This window comes from Cyprinodon variegatus, unplaced genomic scaffold (assembly GCF_000732505.1).
Source record: "Cyprinodon variegatus isolate N-32 unplaced genomic scaffold, C_variegatus-1.0 Scaffold562, whole genome shotgun sequence".
In the NCBI taxonomy this organism is placed as follows: Eukaryota; Metazoa; Chordata; class Actinopteri; order Cyprinodontiformes; family Cyprinodontidae; genus Cyprinodon; species Cyprinodon variegatus.
The window spans coordinates 310,896-335,636 of record NW_015151015.1 but is presented as its reverse complement, the minus strand read 5'-3'; the positions used below and the strand labels follow the sequence as shown (position 1 = coordinate 335,636).

The following is a 24,741-nucleotide window of genomic DNA, read 5'->3' as shown; positions in this document are numbered from 1 at the left end:
GATTCTTAAAATAATCGTTATTTGCAGCCCTAGTAAAGACAGCCACAACCTTGATAAGTTGTTGTATGGACATACTGATTATTAACACTACGAAGAACTTTCTTTTACTTATGACAAACAAAATGCAGCGTTGACATAATTTACTAGTGTGCTATTCTGGCTATTAGTGAGTCATAGTGTTTAAAATTAGATGTTTATATAAGATACTTGTTTAAGCGCACATCACATACTATGACTAGTAGCTCATTCGGGTTACATGCAAAGATCATCCGATTAAAAAGTTGCACCTTGTTTGCTTGTTTCTTCTCTTATCTATTGTTTACAATTTCTTTTGTACTTTTTGTTGGTAAACAAAGTGCTGTTTTGCACATTTACTATAGCAAGACTATGTGACCAGAAGTATGATCATAAATAAAGAAGGTAAAGAAATATGTCTATGGCAAAAGAAAGAGAGTCAGCAACACTCAACAGAGGTGCAAAAAGAAAGAGAAGTCCAAGATCAAGTTTAAAAAAGCCGAAAAGAGTGTTTGATGGCAAGAGGGATAAGAAATGTGTAGCAGTGGGAAAACAATATGAACGCTGGTGTACAAGGACACTTAAGCTAAGGCAGTGAAAGCTTACAGATTTGTTGTTTGTTTTTATTTTCTTTATGTATATATATTCAATGGCATTTTCAACTATAAAGAGAAATAGCAATTAGAGCTGTGGAAACAATCAATCAAAATAAAAAGCAGTGCCCCACTTCATGACCAACCTGCACACCGTGCTCCTGAAATAGAACAGGTGATTGATTTTAATAGAACTATGCATCTGAAATAAAGACTGTAATGTAATTATGTATCTGCAAGCTGTGAGATTTTGTTTTTCCTATGACGCTAGCTGCAGAGTGTATAGTATTTGTTAGTTCAATATCTAATTTTATGCTCTCTGCCTTTTCTCATTACAGTAGCTTTATCCGGTCTGTTCCTGTTTGGCTGTGAATCCATCCCTGAGAGAAATATCAGTTGTGCTGCTGCCATAAACACCTTTGTTTATAGATGTTGGGGATTGGCCTGTTTTTCAGTGTAGTCCTGTTTCTCTGACTGTGACTAACTGTATGTGCTCTCTTTCTTCCTCTGACAAGGGAGCTAGCTCGGAGCTCATCTGTCTGGCTTTGTATTTCCTGGACGGGGGGGCCGCCTTTAGAGCAGGTTTACAGTTGACTTTTGTATCTCTGCTTCTTTTTCCATGCCTGCTTCTGTCTCCTTGAACCCCAGTTGGCCTCGGCAGATGGCCGCTCACACTAAGCCTGGTTCTGGTGGAGGTTTCTTCCTGTTAAAAGGGAGTTTTTCCTCTCTACTGTCGCTGCATGCATGCTTGGCGTGAAGCATTGCTGTTGAATCAATAAGTCGATGCAATTAACTGATTTTCCTTAGATAGAAAACTTTGAACCAATCTGATCTGGTTGAATTGTCTTTGTAAAGTGCCTTGTGTTGTGAATTCAATTAAATTAAATTATTATTATTATATTTTATATTCTAAACGAAAAACATATGGACTGACTATGTATCAAAAGGTGCCTCTAAGAAAAAACAGAATTATGGGGAAACTATCAGTATTTAATTATTGAATTAGCTGATTAATGTGCATTTTTAATGACATTGTAATTTAGTACTAAGCAATCTCTTTAACCAACATAAATTTATGTTGGTGCATGTTTTCAATTCAAAAGAAATAACAGAAATATTTCAAAAATGTATTGCTGAGAAGTTGTCTTAAGAGTGGCATTGTTTGTGTACCTTTATTGTGTGATTTTAAGTTGTAGGTCTGCTGCTGATCACTGGAAGTTCTAATCAGCAGTTTGGCTTTGCTGTTTCCCTTTTCCCTGCTGACCTACTCCCCATCTCTCGCCTCCACAATAGAGATACCGGGATCACATTACCGACTCCCAGGGTTAAGGGTCAATCCCATTTTTCAGCTCTCTTCACCCTTATTCCCCCTTACAGACTCTTTCCCAGGGATTACAGGCTCCTGTCACCTAAATTCACATCAGTTCACGCGTGGCGAGGGAGTGGTATCCTTCGGAAACCCTCCATCTCCTCTCCAACATGCTCTCCTCCTTTTTCCTTGCCCACACACCCACTTTAGTGTCCCCTTGATAGACAGACCTCTGATCTCTGGTATCACTCACACAATGACGGGGACATGGTTAATAAAACGCTTACAACACTGATGGATTCCCTTTGTTAGTGTGCTGATGTCTTTAGTGATCATGTGATCAAGTAACAAATTCCTGCACAAAACATTGATTCCTTACAACTATTATTTAATAAAACAGGAGAAGAAGCACTGGGACTAAAAAGTAAAGGTCATGTCAACTTTATAGAAGATTTGTTAGGATCAAATGGAAACATTTTCCAGGGGGGCCGTTTTCATACAAATGCTAACAGTTTTCTGGAAGATCTTTCTATACACATTAAATACATGTTTATATTCAGCTCAAAGTAAAGGAAAAACAGAATATTTTTTTAAACATAAGCTGCTATGGAAACATGTCCTTGGGCAAGAGGTGGGGAACACCCTGGACAGTCTTTGTGTTACAGCGGAAGAGAAAGACAACACAAAAAATCTTCATATACACTGACTTCTAAAGGCAGTTTCTAGTGACCAATAGACCTCACAAGAAGGAGGGTGGGTTACAGCAGGTTATGGTTATAGATAGAACTTTATATCACTATAAAAAATATATTTTAGAAAAACAACTGCCAAATACTGAAGGAATTAATTTCTGAATATTTGTATTTTGTCTCAACCAATAGCTTCAAGCTGCAATCTCTGAGAAAATAGATACATCTTTAAACATATAGCTATAAAGTTGATCTTCTGTCACGTTACCATAAATAAATATTGTCTATATTTATATATTTTTTATTTTTATTGTCTATTTTAAGCAATTTACAATAAGTAAAAGTTACACTAATGACACATATTGTTGAGACCTACAAGTGCACATGAATTAACATTACCGTATTTTCCGGACTATAAGCTGCTACTTTTCCCATGTTTTGACCCATGCGGCTTATAAGAAGGTACAAATTTTCTGTAGATTTTTTCCTAACTGCCAGAGGGCAAAGTAAAATTTGGAAATGAAAGAATAAGAGGGTAATTCTTATTTAGCACAACATGCTACCAGGAGGCACGACGGATAACAAATCTCTCGAATTCTCACATTTTGACATTAATTTGACTCATTAAAGCTACCGAACCAATGAAGAGACTGGGACTAACTCCTGAGAGCTGATTAAGCTCAATCTTTCCATAGAAGCTCTTACTGCAGCGAGCCAACAAGCTAACGGGAGCTAGCATTCTTCGTCACCCCTTCTACAGGGGTTATAAGTAGAGCTCCCCCTACAGGTTTTGTGGGAGACAGTTTAGTAGCTATCAGCAGCTTATAGGCCGGTGCAGTTTATACATGTACTGTACGTTTCCAGTTTTTTCAAAAAAAATGTAGTGAGCGCAGCTGATAGTGAGGTGCGCTCTATAGTCCGGAAAATACGGTAATCATTAAGCCACCATCATCTCACATCCTCCCCCTATATTCCTGTTATACTAGTGAAACACATTTTCTTGTAAGAGAGAGAAAAGGTGGCTGTCTTCTTTTAGCCAGCTGAGCCTAACCTTGCGCTGCAAGCTGGACTGTCAATTTAGTAGCGACAATTTCTCATTTAAATAGGAGCTAAGAGAAACACTTTGTGCATTTGTAGATGGGAAAGAATCTTCCAACAGCATTTGGAAAAAGTCTGATTTATCAGCTTACTCCGCTAGTTATGAAAAATGTCATGATTGGCTGCTACGATTCACTTAAAGGGTATTATGGAAGGCAGGTACTAGCTGGCACATCATCTAATCAGTTCTAAGTGTACTAAATGTCCCTCCTTTTGACAGAATGAACGGCAGCCATCCGAGACTGGTAACGTAGAACTCAACTGAGTTCTACACATATCAATCTGGCTTCTGCCAGGTTAAGCTGATCCAGCAGGACATTAGGCTGTTAGAAATGTATGACAGCAATCGTTTGTGTTTCCGTAATAATTGTTTAAATCTTGCTATACCCAATGGCTCTAACAGCCTAATTATAATTCTCTACTTAGACACCAAAACACCCTAAATCATAAACAAACAAAAAAAAAGCAAAAAGTAAAATGCAATGATATAATGTGGCCATAGTTTTAAAAACATGTAGTAGTTTTTTTTTCTAATTGAAAGGACAAACAACTCTTGCTGACTTCTTGATTATGGGGCATTTGACGGACAAAAATGTTTGACCATTACGATCTACTTTCAACAAGAGTCTTGTTAAAAAGTATATGGAATTTGGCTTTTGAGAGTAAATCAATGTTTTTTAGTAAGAAAAAATAAAGATAAAGATCCATCAAAGTCCTATCAAGTTGATTTTCCACATGTCCATGCTGGCAAAGAGCACGGCAACATTATTGTGTTTCAGATATATCTCATTTCGAGGATGTAGAACACCATGTTAAACATGTGCCTGAAGGCTAGAGAGCCTCTGAAAGCTCAGCTGTTATACAAAAGAATTGGAAACTTAACCTTAACAAGTGCAGGTTGTTGAGCCCGGGAAGAAACATGTGTCTTTTAAGCAAATCTGCTGTGGTTTCTCAAGTACATAATCTATTTCAATTACCGCTTGACTGTGAATAAAACACCAGGCTTAGAGCTTAACATCAATAAAACAGGCAGGTAATTAACAAATGCACTTTCACATGGAATCCATGCATGTTTAGATACGCTACCCCAGCCTCTGTGGCTGCACATGAACTGTACATTAGTACAGGGACAGGAGTCTGCTGCACATAATCAGACAGGAAGTTATGATCTAGTCTCTGATCATCAGATTAGCAGCCTTATGGAAATCTGAGAGATGTGATGACGAACATAATGTTCTATAGCACATTCAAGATCTTATTGGTATTCTGACATGTTTATCTTTTTTCAGTAAACTCCTGAATCAGTGGTCCTCAATAGACAAAGCCTCACCATCCTGTCTATAAACAAACATTCTGTTTATTTAAGAACGTTCACCAAGTTTTAAAATCTAAGAACTTGCCTGTAAATATATAAAAAAATCTCTTCACTGGTGCAGAATACCCATTTTAAGGTACAGTATACATTTTAAAAATACTTCGGGCAAATATGTCTTAAATGTAGCCGATAGACCTCAATCCGCAATTAAAAAACATTAACAATCAGATTGGTACAGGCAGCTGATAAGTTGCAGCATGCATTTTTTTTTTTTAAAGAAATGTGACGCATATTTTGAGGGTTTCTAAGAATATCCTAAAATAGTTCACCCAAAAATTCGAGGAATGTTCTTTTTATAGAAATCTTAAGGTCTGTAACCTTTTCATTTTCTGAATTTAACATGATTTACAGATCCCTTTAAAAAACTGAGTGTAATTCTATTCTTTTACTTTTATATCCTAGGATATAAAAGTAAAAGAATAGAAAAGACTTACAGTAGAAAAATGAGAGCTAGCTGTCAAAAAGCTGTTAATACAGACAAACCTGAACCTCCAGCTGTTGTGTAAATATATAAAAATAGAATGCATTTTCAAGTAATGTTACGCAATGCTAAAAAATCTGGATTATCTTTTTACATCTGCTTAATTGTCTGCTCACTCCACAGATTCCAAAATAAACCCCAGTTTGGACTCTTCCTGTTGTACAAACCTATATTTGCCAGAACTATAAAGAATTTGGGTCTTTCTTTGTAACAAAAAAACTATTGAATACGTAAATCAATCCGTACAGGAAACAAAAAGGTGTTTCTTCTTTAAATACTTCCATAAACTGGAACAGATCAAAGAGACGATGAAAACTTTAAGCATTTGTCTTTTATTGTTTTCCAACAGTATCTCTAACTAAACTAAGCTAAACTAAAATAAAATAAAGGTTATACTAGATTTTGAGGGGGAAAAAAAGCAAAAACAACCCCAATCAAGTATTGGGTTATTAAAAACATTTTAATAATGCTGATATTTAATGCTTCTTTAGCAGGAAAGTACTGCAGCTTCTGTCAAACATCCAAACAAAACGCTGTTAACCCGTTTTTTTGTGTCAAGTCTCATAAATTCCAGCGGCGAGGCTCGATAAAGCTTGTTCAGTGGATAAATCAGGCTGCTCATAAAAGACATTTGCTTCTCCGCATCTGTCTGGTCCTCAAACATTCACCTCAATCCATCAACGAGCCAAGCTGATGTCAGAACCCTAAGCTTCACTCTACCTTCCATTTCTCCTTATCGTGGGCTTCTACTGAAAGGAATCTGAGGAATCCTTGAGCTCCATCTTTTTCTCTAACACCCAATATGACAAGGTGAAACACAGACATGTGCTTCTTTTAAAACATGGGCTAATTTTTTTAACGCATAATTCACACAAATTGATCCCAGATGTTGGAACCGACCACTGCAGTGAAGCAACAAGTGAGGGGAAAAACAGAATAAACGACAACGATGTGTGAATCTGAGCGCAAGGACAAGGTCTACATGATAATAAAGTCAGAAAGTGTCTGGCAGCCGACAGCCACCTCTTCTTGTTTTAAGACCTGTAGCGGAGTTTAGGAGCCCCACCCAGTGAAACGGCTCAAGCTTGCTGCCTCAGCACTTCTTCATCCAAATGGCTGCGGTTCAGTTAGAGGTCTTGCTGCCTCAGTCCTGAGATGAAGCACCTCAGAGAGCCAGCAGTCCTAAGCGGCCCCCTGGCTTCCGCCGCAGCCTCTGACTGACACCGCTGCACCGCCAGAGACATAAACCTGGATAATAATAGCTGCTCGTTCCTCGCCATCCCTGCCGCCCAGAGAGGTCCAGAACGTCAAAGACCATACTTAAGTGAATGATAAGTGACAAATGAAGGTGAACGCTTTGGCCCACAGCCCTCGGAGAAATACGACCTACGATTCCAGTTAAACATATTTAGCAGGTCATAATCTTGGCAGGTTACTAAATCGTACAGATGGATTTTGTGACGGCTTTGGAAGAAAGCAGTCCCTTTAAACGTAAAGCTTCTGACCATCTCATTATAAAGGCGTACAGCTGCTTTTTTGCAAGTAAAAGAAAATAACACCTTGCAAATCAACTTAATTTCTGAGTAAAAACATACAACTGTTGGTTTTCTAATTTAACGTTTGGATTGTCAGCAGTGTTGCTCATTCAGACCTTTCGTAATTTCATTATGTAGGTTTCATTATTTTTCAATGCAACCTTTTCGTACCGTCTTAAGCACCAAACTTCAATTTAAACCTGCAAGAGGGACGTTTGAAATTACAGTTTACAATTATATAATTTTCGTATATTATTTTTTAAATGCCAATTGCCTGTTAAAAGAATTTGTATCAATGAGACTTCAGTACATATTATTCACCAGTAGGTCTATAATTGATTAATCTTCATTTGATAAGGGACCATAGAGGTTTTATGCATTCTTTATAAGACCGTTGTTTCAAATTTGGTTCAGAACAAACAGTCCTAAAGCCGAGATGTAAAATTTGTCTGCGCAATGCTTATAGATATTAAACTGCAATAAAAAAAGCTGATGTAAAACTGTTTAAGTGCATTGGAATTAAATTATTTGTGTACATTATTAGGTGTTAAAATAGCATTACAGCAAAAATGTCCACAGACGTGGACCTTAAAAGCGTACAAATAATGACCAAATAAGTGGTTTAAAACAAGAGTACAAAGTAAACTAAGGGGAAAATGACCCACACCATCAGCTAAGACCCTACGAAATCCATTCCATTATTTTCTATACTTTTAAAATATTAATAATAATAATATAAACACCTAAATAGGTACCGGTAGTATGTGTAGGGTTAATGCTGCAACAGTTTAAGAGAAGCAACCATGATTTATACCATATGCAATGACTGTGTCTATGCACACAGACTTTTTCAACTAATCTATAATTTTAACAGCATCTTTCTTTTGAGTAGAAATAAAGAAATTCTGAGTAGCCCAGCCTAACCTAATATAATGGAGTATCTATGGAAGAAGATTGATTGATTAAGATCTGCCAGAAAATTGGATCATATGAAGTCAGATCAATTAGATCTTATTGAAATGCTTGTGGCTGGTCAATCTGCACATGACTCTGCAGCTGTGCTTGCAGAGAAATAACATCTTTAAAAAAGGTGTATGACTTGCAAATGAAAACTTCTGAATCTAAATCTCCAATGGGTATGAATCATGTTGGAACTGTAAGGTAAAATGCATAGCCATTACCACAAAACTCAGAGTTCTAGTAGCTTTCTTTCAAACAAAGATTACTACAGCTAGAGGGAACACAATGGCCACTGCCATTGTTTTTAAGGTGGCTGGTCGGTATGCATCAATCTGCAGAATGCAGTTGCATCTTTTTCCCTGCTTCATGGTTCTTTACAATTTGTGGTTTGCACCCAAATATTATAATACAAGGAGAAACGAGGTGGGACGAGGTGGGATGTCATCCCACTTTAAAAAAAACTTAAAAATCATCCCCCTTCTTAAGTGACTATCCCCCCATACCCCTGTGACAATTTATTACTGAATGTTTAAAATTCCTACTATATATGAACACTACTGGCAATTATTTTGCCCTTTCAACATTTGGCGAGCTGTGGGCTAACGAGTAGCCTGAACAAAATAAATAAAATCAAAGAAGCGGCCTACCACACTGCAAAAAAATCTAACTCTTGATAAGTCATTTTTTCTTAAAACAAGTGCATTTGTTCTTGAATTAAGGAGATAAAAGAGACATCTTGCCAATGGAACAAGACAATTTAGATCTAAAATAAGAAAACACAATTGCATTGTCTTATTTCAAGTGAATACTATCTAATTATCTTATTTTAAGAGTAAAAATACTGATTCCATTGGCAAACTATCTCATTTACCTACTCAAATCAAGGGTAAATACACTTAATTTAGGAAATTTTTACTTATTTCTAGATCGTTTTTCCAGTGACTATGAAGCTGATACCAGTGGCAAATTTGTCCTTAACTATGTAGGGGGCAGTAATAGCCATGCTGGTCCGGACTGACTGCAGTTCTACAGGAAGGTGCCTTGACATGTAACAACCATACCATGCATTTTGCTTTAGGTTAATAGACTATATTAATTAGGCTATGTATGCTTTCAAAAAAATATAAAAAAATTAAATAAACCATTCCTCTTGTGTTTTTTGTTTTGTTTTTTTACAACTATACTGCTGGGTACAAGGAGTCGTGAAATGCTACCATGAGACCACTCCAAGTATGTATCTCTATTTGGGGGCTGTGAAAAAAAAAAAAAAAAAAAAAAAAAAAGTGGAATGGAACTAACATTAAGGGCTCCAGTTTACAAAGTTCTAACTTTGCTCAATCAACAAATCTCCCAAAATACCAAAAGTCTTTGTTTTTTTTTTTTCTGGGTAAAAAAAACCTGCTTGATATCAAAAAGCTGCAAAATAACTTTATAACATTTTAGCAGTTCTGCTTTTTTATTAATTTCCCTACCTGTTTTTTTTATAAGAAAAACATACATAAAAAGCAAAGAAGAAAGGAAGCAAGTTCTGTGAAGACACAGATGTTCTATGATTTGGGAGTATATTTTTTTTAATAAGCTCTGAACTGGATATATATCAGATTCCAACCTAATACTGGGAAACTGAAATGGCCACCATATTTTAGGCTTCATTTAGTAACAGATATTAGGCAAAAAAAAAAAAAAAGAAGCAGACCAACTTTTAAAGTCTCTGCTGCAGAGGGACAGTGTATGAGTTACTGCCTGCCATGGGCCATAATATTATTAGCACGCGTGTATGCGAGGCTATACCTGTTTTTCTCATTGTTAGGATGAAGGCTGTCCTCCGCAGAGGTCTCTGACAGTGTGGTTTCCAGAATTTTATGGTTTCTTATTACGTCTAGTTCGCTGATTGCATTAGAATTCAAAGCAGTGATTTGTGTAAAGATGGGCTTGCATAAAAAAAGGTTTCAAAAACATTTGACAGCTTCTCCAAAGAACTCATATCATTTCGATTAGATGTTAAAATTGCGATGCTCATTTTTTGTGTTAGAGAGTGCACTACAGGGACCCTTGGAAGGGATTTATGAGGTCTGGACCGCCTGCATGGAATAAAATGAAATTTAAAACCTACTAGACTTTTTTTTATTCAGAACTCAACACAGAGTGTTTCTGCTACTACCCTAAAAAAAACCTGTAGCGAATGCTGGGAAGCTTCAACGTCACTGAGCTTCTTTTTCAAAAGTAGGTTTTTACCTTTTTTTTAATAGTGATGCCAGAACATTGACTTTAACTCAAATGATATGAATCAGAAGCTTTCAAAGCTATGACATCTTCATCTAGATTTACAATGTGTTTAATTATATGGTAATATCAATCGAATGACTCGGGGTAAATAGTTCAGCCCCGGAAAAAAAAATGGAATAAATTCACAGAACATGAGCTCATCCTCGTTCATTAGCCTCAAGCTCCAAGGAGTTCTCCAAAAGTTTGCGCTCAAAATAACCTAATTACTTAGCGACACCATATTTTCAAGAAGAGAAAATCTGGCAACATACCATTTGTCTCTTATTTTACCTCAACCCTTGTTACTCTGACATTTTGCATTATCGGTACTTTATTTTTATCAATTTGTTTTACAAAGAAATCACAGCTTTCCTACTGATTGTGCATCAATTTGTATCCATGTTACTTTGAAGAGTAAGGATTTAATCTTTTAGGTCTCAAGAGGTAACGCATAATTTCTGCAAATTTTAAAGGTTTTAGCACTATGCAGAAAATCTAAAAAATAAATGAGGTAAAATAAAAAAAAAGTTTGGGAACCATATGTCCACCTGCAGACATTATCTGTGTCAGAATTTGTGCAGCTGGGGTAAACATAAGCACAAAAAAATTAATCTAAAAAAATCCAAAGCTTTTAGATTTTTTTTTCTTTTTTTACTTGTTGACTAAATCCTGGAATCTGAGATCTCTGCTTTTGTATACATCCTAGTTATTTATGCAGATGACACCTGTTTAAGATTTGACAGCCAGTGTTGTGTCATGAACATTTATTTGGAGTTTGTTTACGTTTTGATTCAGCTGGTTGTGGTTTTAGCTTTGATTAGTGTTCATAGAAATGGTTTCTACCTTTAGCCAGTATTCAAGTCTTTCTGTGTGCCATATAGGGGTATAACCCATGAGTTATAAATCTTAAAACAGATTAAAAAACAGACAAAAAAAATTTATATAAAATACAATATTATAGAAGTTAGAACAGAAAAAAGGCAACACATGAGGCATTTGTCAATATGTGTACTTGTGCGTTCTCATGTGCTCGTGAAACTTCATCAGCTTCAGCCATAGCACCAATTCAGAAGAACAAGAAGAGCGAGAACGGACAAAGTCCCCGGATGTTGTTCTCGCCCTTCCCTCTTTACCCAGCATGCATCAGAGCAGACTTGTCTGTTGTTGAGATTTACAGCCATCCCAGCATGCACTGCGGCAGCAGCAGCTTCCAGGGGAGCATTCACAGAGCTCAGAGTCTTAAGTTAAAAGTTCTCTTTTATGTTGCCGTTGCTCCCATTTTTAGATCAATTGAGGCGATAACATTGTATTTTTAAGAATCACTATATGTCCCATTTACCGATTTAAAGTGTAATAAAAAAAAAAAATTCAGATATTCCGAGTCTAACTGCAGCCAGGGCTACTTTCAGCCCGTCTGCAGCAGCCCTCTCTGGGCATAGCTATGTGTGAAGTACTGCTCGCTCTGGTGGCGAGTTTTTGGCTTTATTTGGCAAAATGTTCATTTGGTTTGTGTTTATCTGACCGTGTTATTATTCCCACACTAAATGAAAAAAGTTTGAATTTATTATTATTTAGAGACTATTAATAACAGGAGTACAAATGCAGCTCCAAGCTAGCCGTCACAAGTATGCATCTGTTCCAATTGACCTATATTTATGCTGCCTGCTCCCGCTATGCCCAAGTCCATACTAGCCGTCACAAGTATGCATCTGTTCCAATTGACCTATATTTATGCTGCATGCTCCCGCTATGCCCAAGTCCATACTTTCCTGTGTTCTTCTCAAAAACATACTTGGAGAGGACACGAGTTGGTACTTGCGTTCTTATGAATTGAGAAACAGCCACTGACTTAAAATGGTAACTCCAAAATGGCAAGTTGTTGAAGTGACCTGAAGATGACTTTCCCCTTAGTGAGAATAGAATTAGGATGTTCTGGCATGCTGGTCCATTTGAAGCTGAGACACTCATAAAACACGATAATTGGTTGGCTGGTCTTAAAAGCTGATGAGCTCCGCACCTTGGAAGATTTTGGCTGATGCCTTTTTGTTCATTATTTTGTCCTGACATCTATGAGCATTGAAATGATTTATATTACTTTTTCTATGGTTGACAGCTTTCTAAAGCCTACTGATAGTTCTTCTAGTCTCTCTTGCAAACAAAACTCTATTTAAAGAGGAAACAAACAGAAGTTTCCTCCCACATGCTTGAAAAAAGTCAAAAGCATTCTTTGTGAAAGACTTCTGAGATCTCAAACTAAAAGAAAAGAGGCAGGTCCAAACACTTCATCTAAAAGCTATCAGGAATGCATCCAAGATCGCCGTCGATATTTGACTGTGTCAAAGCACACAAAAGTGCAATTGTCCTTTAGGCTGAGTTAAACCTGCCAGTGCCAAACATTATTTAGATACTACATCAGCGAGGTATGTCTTTGTCTCACTGATTACCTCAACAGGTGGGTCAGCTATGCTGCCAACTGTCATAAAAAGTTACAACACTTAACGTTCTTTATTTCAGCGGATCACTGGAACCATTGTCTGAGTTTCTCATCATGTGACGACATGACTGATGACGTGAGAGAATATGCGAGCAGGAGAGGCTCTGCTGAATTCGTTAAGCTCATCTCGCTGCAGGTATGACAGCCATCTGGGCCGAGAAGGAAGTGAAGGGGTTGCAAGTCTCTCACATGTAGACCTGGATAGGCAGTTGACAGGTGCAGAGGGGCGGTATGTCAACAATGCTATTTTAAGGAGCTGATGTGAGAGCTTTTTTTTATTCTTTCTCAACTCTCCCTTGGTTTTGGAAATTCTCAGCCCAAGTGTTACAGATTCTGCCACATGTTTAATCGACAGGAAGATGTTGATTTTCCATTTAGCTTCTAGGGCGTCTTCATTTAAGTCATGTTATTTGTACAAATTTACTACTGGTTTTTACAAGTGCTTTATTTTTATTAAGCAATCTAATTAGCCCTCAAGGGCACTACTCTCATAGCCAATAAACAATGAACAATGCACCACTAAGCAGCTACAATGCACCTGATGTTGCTGCAGGATGTTGCACAGGGTTAAAGCTAACACAAACCCGATCCATTTCATATAGAATAATAATTTAAAAAGAGTTTCACCTCTGTAAGTAATCAAACTCAAACTAGTCAAAAGTTATAGATTCCAAGGTGTTTTTCTCAGCCATGCAAGCCAAATATTGTTGCATCACTGGTATGTACTGTAGCACTCCTTCCATTAGCACTTGTCACTGGACATGCACAAACTTGTTTGCAAACTTGTTTAAAACAAAAGGATAATAGGTCATGTATTGACAGCATTGGAGGGAATGCTGCTACGTGACTCCAAGAAAGCCTGATTTAACGTAAATTCATGGGAATAGAGGGTGATCATCTCTGCCTTTCAGTCAAATCACTCCACCGAGAAACAAACATCCCACTCATTCCTCTAAAAACTGGAATTACAAAGCAATCATACAATCTTCCTGCGATTTGGTTTTATAGAGATAAGCTTACGACAGTTAAAGACTAACCACTCCTCCCTTTAATGAGTGAGTTGTTTTTTTTATCTTAAAATCTCACAACCTAACTATTTCTAACTTGGGATGCCTGTTTGACATTATTCTTAAGATGAGCCTTTCTTATCATTAGATTCTCCAAAAAGCAAAACAATCTGATCAATAACAAGACACTGAGAGAGTCAATCCAAAACGCAAACTTGGCATTGCAAGTCAAGAGCAGGTGCTACTGCCTGACACACCCAGCTGCCAAGATACTGACAGTTCATAGATGGAAATCTCCCCAATCTGTCAATATACCAAGATGACGTTTAGATCCTGATGATAGTCGGCAGGGTGTACTGAGATGAACTGCTACTGGGCCCAGTGCTGAAAGATTTTATACATAGAACATGCAGAACAAGATACGGTCAGCTGAAGATGTAGAAAAGCAGCTACATGCTAATAATATAAGCAATAACAAATTGAAATAAACTCGTGGCTTTTGACTTTTTAATAAAAACTTAGCAGTTTGTGAAAATTTAATCATGCCTTTACAAAGCAGAGTAAAACCCACAAGAAATAACTTAAAGTGATCATAATTTTTCTCTGTCCTGTGTGCTACCTAACTCTTAAATCCTATCAAAATATTAAGGGATAATTTGATTTTTTTACACAGATCTTCTGCATTTTAGAAGGCTCTAACCTGACTGAGGGGCAGGAAGCAATTCAGGCACTCTGTGCAACAGAGGTTGGAAAAACTGTGGATATAAATCATCACATTACTTCTACTTATTCTGCTTTACAATGTCAGATTTTCTACTCAGGAAGAATTTTTATTTTATCTTTTTACAAAAATAAACCAATTATTTAAAATGTATGTTTTAAATATAGACATGATTAACAAAAATATTAAAAAGTATCAAATGAACACAGATGAATAATGGTTTCGGAAATACTGCGAGAAAGCAAAAATGAGCAACATTAGAAAATTGGAGTTCAAATGCTGTCATCACCCAGACCAGAAACGTCAAGCTAACGTTGTCCGAAGGGCTATATAAACAAATTAAAAAAGCTGAATTTTATTTTCATTATTAATAAAATAAGCATGGGCTATTTTAATTAAACCACTAAACTAGTCCAAGTTTTTTCAAAAGGGAACTTAAATCACCTTTTGGCCATTTTAATAAATGCAGATCCAAAACTTGGGATTTTAAACATTTGTCTTATTGAAATAAATCATCTGCTTTGCAGTTTTACTGGACTCAATTGAGAGAGAAAAAAAATAAAAGCCTTTTTGAGCTCATTAAGAGCAGAATTAGGGTCACGCCTTCTTTGAAAACACTTTACACAAAATTCTACTTTTTAAAAGTAACTGGATAGATTTGGTCCTGTTTATTAAGGGATTTAGGTTAAAAAAGACAGACAAATACCTTGTGTTGCACCTTACAATTGCAATGATAAGAATTAAATTCTTTATCTCTCCCTACTCAAAAATAATAGAAAATAAATCCTATTTGCATTAATCATCTGTGCTGGGGGTGAAATCTAATAATTCTCCGTTTGCAATCGGAAACCTTAAAAAAAAATCCGTCCAAGAGCAACAAATGGAGACCAGACTACACTGAGGACATTCCTGCTTTGGAAGCAAAAGGTATTTTTGCAGAAATCAAACATGGGCACGACTCAAACACTAATTCAGACTTGTGATGTTCTTTGCAATAATTGAAATATAGCCTAAAAATACTTATCTGATCCTTTATGCTGTACAAGCGCCTGTTAGAAATGTACTGAACATGACTTTTAAAAAACGTTAAGCTAACCACTGCAAGCGAGAGTAAACAAAAATTAGGCATAAAATAGGCACGAGTCCAGGCATCATGTCTGGAGGACATCATGTACCAATGTCTACCAGTTTAAGAACCTTAAGGAAACATGACAGTTGGATTTATTAGCACTACTTCTAAAGAGTAGGGTTTAAAAAGAGAGTTTTGTTGAGGACTGATTCTAACAACATAAAAAAAAGAATAAAACCTTAAAGCAACAGCTTTTTAAAAAGTTACTGACTAGACCTGCAGGGGTGGATTAGCATAAACTCTACAGACTTAAAGTTACTTGGCCTTGTTCTGATTTTACACTTTTAAAGAAAGCTGACAAGCAGGTGTGAGGCAATGGGGGCAGGGTGCAGAAAAATACAACAACTCTTCAGACTTGTTTTGACACCCAATAGCACAAACTGCTGAATAAGACATCTTGCAAAAAAAAAAATGAAAAAAAGAGAATAGCATCATTTTAGTCAATTGAAAATATTCCTTTTTTTTATTTGGTGTTTGAGACGATCATGCATAAGCATTGGCTGTTAATAACAATTTGACTGATACACCTTCAGTGAAGTCATACTGCTGCCAGTTGGCTCACTGGCGTCACGTTATCAAGGTTGCTGCGTACTCTAAGAGGATTGAGACATTTGTTCTCTCCTGCAGCCACAAGGACAAAATGTCATAATTTGGTTCTTGCAACGCCCTTTTGGGAGTTTGTACTGCTTGTTGTTGACACCTCATCTTAGTAGAGCCCTATTCTAGCGTGTGATTGGTCAGGATTTGGATGAGCATTGTTAAGTAGGAAAAGTGGAGTTTATTTTACACTCTTGTTTACGAATGAAGAAATTCCAGCTATTTTCAGGTGTCTAATCTACCGTTAAATCATGTCACTGTAAGTTAATACTGTAGATAGGTTTGAGGATTGGCTTGCAGAAGTGCCAATTAAATGTGAAAATATTTATGACATGTCTTCTAAGTCACATAAAACTTTCTCAACCATCAACCTCCATCAACCAAAAAAATGACCACCTGCCATTTCGTTGTCTTTGGTGAGTATGAAGAAAGATCGAGCTGACGGGACTTCTAGGAGTTTGGTACTGGAATTTTTAAATGAAGTGTGAATAGTCAAACTTATTCATGTGAGCTTAGCTGGATGGTTAAAGAGGTTAACTTGTGAAACACATAGGAGCCTTTAAGGTGGGCTTGTCTGTGGCTGCATCATGGACCTATTCTCTAGAATGTCATCAGACAATAGTTTTGGTCTGTTATGGGCGCTTGATGGCATCTAATCATGGCCCAGATCCCTAACCCTACAATCTAACTGTGAAGCTTGCAAAGACACAAGCAAAACATTTAATAAAGGATTTAATTTTAATTCATATTAGTTGCGTTACCATAATGCAGACCGTGCTTGTCATATTAATTAAAGTGATTGCTGTTAGTAATACAAGCCTTTACCAACACTCTCCTCACAATTGTATGCATTCAAAAAATAACTAGATAGCATGTTGACAGAAAATATGTTTTCCCAAATTTGAATCAAATGAAAAAAGTTAAAAGTAAAAAAAATGCTTATTTCTGCATGTTTTATATGCATCACAGCCGTATTGAATCAGAGCTAGAAGTTGTTACTGGAAGTTCAAATTTTCCAGATTGACAACCGCCCTCTGATTATGTCCTCTTTGCTTTTATGGCATTGGAAACCATTAACTTCCCACAGATAATATACTGTAACAGGCTCAATATATAATATGTTTTGTAATATTTATCAGGAATTAGTGAAAATGATGCCCAGTGTTTCAAATCAAAATAAAAGACAACCCCTCCCAACAAACACATGCACAAAATACTGTCAAAACAGAAGAGAAGCCCAGATAAATATAAGATAAAGAATGAGGATGATTCAGCCAAAGTAAATCCTTTTAAATGATACTAAGGCTTCTTAGGTATTATTCAGACACTTTCTGGTTTGCTTCTCTTGCTTTGCATATTACTGGCTCAGGAACCAGGAAGTAAACACGGGCTGCGCACTGCAACGTAGTATATTCGCATCGATAGAGAAGATCGATTGTTTATAGGGAATCCAAATCAGACTGATTTCTGTTCATTTAACACTGAATTGCTTTTTTTTTTTTTTTTATCACTCCCTTAAAAACAAACCGATAAAAATGAACAACAGATACAGACAGGATGCCTTTTCTTAAACAAACAATTCATAAGCAGATATTGTTGTGTTGCGCACCTTGTGTTACTTTATTTACAACAGACAGAAGTGGAACTAAGCTGCAGCAATGGCAATGGAAAATGGCGCACATGGACGAGACAGAGAGTTGTAAAGATAGATTGACAGAAAGCTTCCCATTTATCACCAGTTGTCCTGCTCGGCATGAGAGGTTGGACAGAAACCACCAAGCTGTCAATCAGCCCACAGCAGTTAATGCCCTCCAGTGACACATGAACTATGAGATATGACAGCTAGGCTGTATTAGCACAGACACTACAAGTGTCAACATGCAGGCACTGACTAAGTGAAACAGCGGTACTCAGTATTCACAGAAAAGAGACAGTTTAAATTAGGTGAAACTGTGTTCATACAACTATTAATAAAAGGCAAAGCAATGCTTTGCTGCTGTTATCGTCTGGCCTTTTGTGCAAACTTAGATGTAAAATATCCTTGAAACTACCTTAGTGGTCTAGTTTTCTTCCTGTTGATTTGAGAACTCAAGATATTTTTGCAAGTTTTCCATTGACGTCCATTTTTATTCTTTCTTACATGCCAAGCATATTCTGTAGATGACTTCCTATGTTAAAAATACAACTCCAAGCATTTCCCTTGTTGGAAACAACCAGCCATATACACAGATGCAACAGTTTTGCACATATATAATGCAAAAATAAAGTATTTTATCAACTTAGGCAATTCTCTTGTAGGCTTGTCTCTAAACCCAACTTTTGTTTTATGTTTTTTGCATTTAATAATTGATAATTAAACCTTTAAAAAGTTGCTTAAACAATAATAAAAAAAATTACCTTTACATGACACTAAATCTTTCAAAATATGATGGTAAAAATCATCTGGGACATGAAACTAATCAAAACAGGTACAGAACAGTACAGAGAGTCACACCTGAGACTGCTTATTGAAGCCAAACCACAGAGCAGATAAAACCCCTGCAGTATGTCTGGAATAACTGATGGCCCATCAACACCATGACAGTAGGAGCAGTTTGAAAAATTCAAAAACAAGTCTGACAGCTCGCATCACACATCCTTAGCTTTCACGTGTCTGCAGAAAATGTGCTTACTTCCATTCCCGAATTCAACCTTAACACATCGTCTTAAGTAACCCTTTCCATGGTTAAAAAAAAAAAAAAAAAAAAAAAAAACTTGATTTATCTCCTGTACGAATACAAAAACACACAAAAAGAAAAAGAAAAAAAACACCCCTTGTATACAACCCTAATGTCTTGCCTACCTCTGTCCTCAGGGTTAGCGCGTACACTGACAGGGATAATGATGAATTACACATAATTTAACATGCAGCCTTAGGTGACACTCCACCTACACCACACAAGCCTTTTTTTCCACAAAAGGCCCAAATGGGAAACCATCCAAATCCTCTGAGAACTAAACATCAAGCATGACACTGAAAGCGTCTGAGTCAGCTGAAAAGTCAGGACACACATTGCACCCACTTGACGACAGGTATTTCCACTTAAGGTGAGCCACAATAGTGAGGTATGAGCCCAGTGTCAGCTGCTTCCTGTCTGATGGTTCAGAGGTTAAACTCTCTTCAGCTTCTAGAAAATAAGGAGACAATAAGAGTCTACCCGATGTAAATGAACCGTCCTAACCTTGTTATCTCTACAAGCTTCAACCTCTGAGGAACTTAGGTGAAAGAAACCTAACATAATTACTCTTGATTATCAAACTGCATTCCCTTCTAAATAATGTCACATTTTAGGGAGAATCCTGTTATCCTTAAGTGAAAATCAATATCTAGATCTTCATTGAAAGATGTTTTCATAATGATCAATCAATAAATATTAAGGTATATCAATATGAGGGCCAAGTTAGTACTAATCTTTTATTCTAAGACATGGTACTAATCTTTGTGGATTAAATTAGTGGAGCTGACACTGTCTTGATGAGGAAAGCCTCTCCAAACCATGAAAATCAAACTCTGTGTTTTACAGTTCATATAAGTTAAATTACCTTGAAATATGTATATCCCGTGTTATGGTGTCGAATAAAGACTTTTTTCACTTACTGTATGTGTCTGAAAAAGATTATTCATGGTCACCATCTTTGTTTTGTCTGGTAAACTGTAATCTGGTCTTCATGCTTTTCCTATACAGCAAAAATAGATGTGAGCGATATAACGATATTAGATGGTGAAAGATTTGAATGTGTACACGAAACGGCAGTGATGAGATTATATGGATCGGTTAGGTTACCTTCTATAAATTCCACCAACGCACCTGATGTATTATGTAGTCGACCTGACCTACCAGTCATAGCGAATTACTCCTTGTTTATGTGTGCAGCAGTAGCCACATGGAGAGCCATGGCTGAAAAACCAAACGGAGGAGTGGGTCGCAAGACAAAAAACTACTTCTAGTATATAGAACTTGTTTGGCTTTTCCCCAAATGACAAGGCGCAAACAAAACTCATTTGCAAAGTTTGTTCAAACCAGGTTTGCATGTAAAAATGGCAACACAGTGAATTTGTTTAATTACTTGAAGAGAAAGCACCTGAAACAGTACACTGAGAGCCGAACAGTGAGCAGCATTGCAGCCAGAGGCATTCGGTGGACCCAAACAGACATCATTAACGCGGATATTAGATAAAGGCCCTCCATATGAGAAGACAAACAAGGCTAATAAAAGGAAACATAAGGGGTTGCTTTTTATCTCTCAAAAGATACAGGTCTGTTCAAAACAGTTGAAAACAAGGGGTTCAAACACCTGATCTAAGTAGTTCTACCATGGTACGAGCTACCTAGTAGAAAATACAGAATAGAATAGAAAATCCCTTTAATGTCCCACAATGGGAAAATTGTTTACAGCAGCAAAAGGTTATAGTTAAAGTTGTAACACAATGTGCACCTTAGAAAGAGTATAAAAATAACAGATAGGAAATTAAAACAAATAGAGTATTTTACTACACAGTGTTTTTACAATATACAAACTCTGTATCTGGAGAATAAAAAAAATCATAATGGATATGTGAAAAATAGCAGCAACATTGGACAAACTGTGCAGAAATCAGCATGACTGTAACAACTTATTGAGGTTGTTGGGAACAGTGATGGTAATAAAGTCTTAGAGCTGCTGGGAGGAAGGATCTGTGATAACGCTCCCTGGTGCATTTACTGTAGGGTGCAGCAGCTTCTCCAAAACTACCATTCCAAATGTTCTTTAGATGCGTCAGCAAAATGCTTCAATTTAAATGAAAATCTGGATCTGGAAGGTTCTTTGGTCTAAATTGTCTTTTTTATTTTCTTTCATTTAGGACCGTTTTGCATACAGTTATGGTCTGGTTATACTGACCAGAAACTAGCAAGTTGTTCTCTTAAAGATCTCAAACTCCTGCCCTCCCAGTAGCAAAGTTTCACTTACAGTATTTCTCTCTCTTCTGTGTGATTGTGCTGGCATGCAGTTTTCTATTTACCAAGGGTCTGCTGTGGGTTCCTGGATGATATTTTAAAGTTTTAATGCTTTCAAGGTTTCTCTGGTTTTTACAGCCAAATTGGACATTTTGGAAGTGTTGTCCATTTAGCATAATGGCTGATTTCAAATTCTCCTGAAATCTACTCAATCCATTACCAGACTCATAAACTGCTACAATCCTATTTCTGAATGCTTTAATCTGGTCAGTTGATCTCAACACCAGATAACACTTCAATTACATAGTTCAACATGTGCCAACAGCCTACTAAGCAGTATCCACAAATTTCCCTCATTGTGTAACCTTAATCTTCCAAAGATCCATTACCATTACTGTAGCTTACGATGGCCTGATATTTACATCTAGGTTTTTCTAAACCATCAGATCTCAAACACCAAAAATGTATCAACAGTACAGGTGATAGAGCGCCTATAATGGAATGTCACAAAAACTACACATTAAGGTGTCTTGGCCCACAAGTCAGTGTTGACTCAATCAATTCATGGTTTAGTTTTCCTTGTGGATTCAGGGTTAAGACTCTGAATAAACGAGCTGACATGCACAAAGAATACAGGCACAGGTGTGTAAAGACTGCTTCCATACCCACAGCAGTCAGTCAGCAGGGCCTCTTTTTTAATCCCCTGCCGTCACTCAACTGAATCTCAACCCTAATCTCAGAGGGCCAATCCTCATGGGACAGGGGCTTCTGGCTTTCAACCAAGAGTTTGATGGTTAATCTGAGCCACAACACTCTAAGGTAACCTAACACCATCAGCAGGGCGAAGCTGCAACACCCTTGAGACCTCCTAAATGCAAGGCATACCTACATCTAATGAGAGATAGACACCTGATAAACTTCCGGTTGCAAAAGCCCACTTGTTCGTTCAGAACTTTGTCTCTACAATACATACAATCCAGCTTCTCACTGATCAGGTTCAACCTATCAAACAAAGTGGCACATTCTGATACATTCCTTTACAATAAAAAGGATGATATCTGGTTGGTTTTGGTGATTATGTGCAGCTTTTTTGCATTCATTGAGAGGATACAGTCAACATTACTCTCAAAGAGGTGGGCTGGCTTGTTTCCAGCTGTTTAAAATCATACAATGAGCCGCCTGAAGCTGTCAGCTGCACCCTTTGTAGCTGATAAGTGTATGGTCTTGGACACAATGACCGGCAATGAAACTCATGTAGAAACAACAAGAAAAAAACCTATGACTCGCATAGTAAGGTCAAGTATAGAAATCATCACTGTGCTAGTATATAATAAGTTAAAGATAACTAAATGTTTTTCAAATGTTTAATAGCAATGCTATTCACAAGAACCCTGTGGAGCTCATGAAAACTTGAAGAACTGTATATATTGTCATTTAGATAAGTAACTAACTTCTTAAAGGTCAAACATTTTGACATATTCCCAGAGTGGCAAAGCATAATTAAATACTAGCTTCCTATGGGGTGATAAACAAGGAGATATTCATCCAAACATTTCGTGTGGATCAATCTAAGGAGCTAGAACATTCATGAATTTGTAACATACATTTTATTACATTATTAATACGGTAACCAAAGTCATTTCTAAGAATCTGTGAACCTGTCGGACTCTGGGGTGCGATGGATCATGAGTCAAATTCAGGCTTTCACAGAACAATAAGCAGCTTGATAAGAAAGCAGTTTCTTCAAGGCCACATTTAAATATGAAAGTTAATTGATTTAAATAGTTTTCAATTTACTTAATTTACATCAGCTATTCACTCTAAATGTTATCTAAAGCCACTTCACAAGACAAGCAAACATTTCCCTAAATATAGACTGAATGCAGTCCATGGTATAGAAACATACTGTAGATCTCCTCCTCCATACCTGCAGCCTATTGAGTTTGTATCTGGTCTCAGATAGGTGACTAAGATTTTTTTTTTAACAGCATATATCTCACTTGATTTAAAAGAATAGTTATTAATGCTTAGAGTTGTATAGTCGTGATGGCATTTGAGGTAATATCGCAGGAGACATGGACTTCCTGTTTTTCTGCACTCACAAGCCAGAAAGGAATAAATACTTAAAGGTATTGTGTAAGATTTTCGCAAATTTTTGAAAAGACCCACCCTCCACTTAAAAAAAAAAAAAAAATGCAGATTCACAACCATGTACCCACTCCCGAGAGGAAATGCCTATTAAATGCGTGCATGTTGAATAGTTTCTGTTTTCATTGCTCATAAAAGCTTACTTTCCAAAAGAAGATTTTCCATTTTTTCACTATGTCAGACTCACCACCAGTAATTGAAAATGGGGATGAGCACGTAAGACGGCCTTACGTAAACTTATCACCAGAATGTTTGGCAGGTAGGAGGACAACTTATTTTGTTGATCCACCCAGAAAAAGAACATCCCCTACTCTACCTTTAAAAAAACGAAATATTCCATAGTTGCTTTTATATGAAAATACAAGAAAGGATGATAAAATATTAATTGCTGAAGCATGTATGAGGTAAAATATAAAAAGATAAGGAAATTATTTAGGAAAAAAAATCTTAATTTAGAGCACACGCAATAATTTTTGAAAGAATCAAACTAGAAACCTTACAGGCATACTGAGAGTTTTGGATTGCTCACAATGAAGTTAGCTTTATTAAATTAAATAGAAATCAAAGATACAACAGGTGAGGTAAGGCTAACTTTATCTATATAATTTATATTCCCTTTGTAGGATGACATCCTCTCTTCCCAAAAACAAATCAGAAAACAAAGGAAAACATATCTAATGTATAAGTGTAAACAGTGAAAGGAAAAATAAATATGATGTAAAAAAAATTACATCATATTTAAAAGTCTATATCCAAAGCTTCTGATTATAATAAAGCTCATAATCTATCTTTAAATGCAAACCTTATTTAGCTTGATGCTTGATCTACCTTTATTAACTTAACTTGGCATAAAAATAAAAAAAATGTTTGTCCCATTCATGAAGCATGATGGTCATGGTTTATGATGAGTAGGGATCAGAAACAGAATACAAAAAAAAAGAAAAAGTCTGGACCATTATAAGAATTTCCTTTCACATTTGGATAGTGACCGGTGGAGGGATGGGGTAGTTTCCAGCTTTTCTTCCAGTTTTTTAAATTATTGTCTTATTGCAGTGGGATAGACCCTGTTGCCTAAATGACTCTTTGATGTCCTTAGTCTGTGTTGTTCAGGGTTATTTTCTTCTCTCTTCTACTGCACCTATGTCTGTGGATGTGATTCTGTGTTCAGTGGTTGGTAGTGGGAAGCAGTGCCAGACCTGCTGATCTGTTGGTAGTAACTAAGTATGTTTTTCGTCATGCACTAATTGGAATTTCTCGTTTTAGACAAATTAGTTTGGTTGTTTCTTGCTGATAAATATATATATATATATATATATACATATATATATATATATATATATATATATATA

The 24,741-nt window shown here is 36.6% G+C and overlaps 1 protein-coding gene across 1 annotated transcript in view; it reads right to left on the bottom strand.

The window, feature by feature from the left end:
- The window catches only part of gmds (GDP-mannose 4,6-dehydratase), a 246,940-nt gene that overhangs the window by 36,292 nt on the left and 185,907 nt on the right, over positions 1-24,741 (bottom strand). The window lies entirely within an intron of this gene.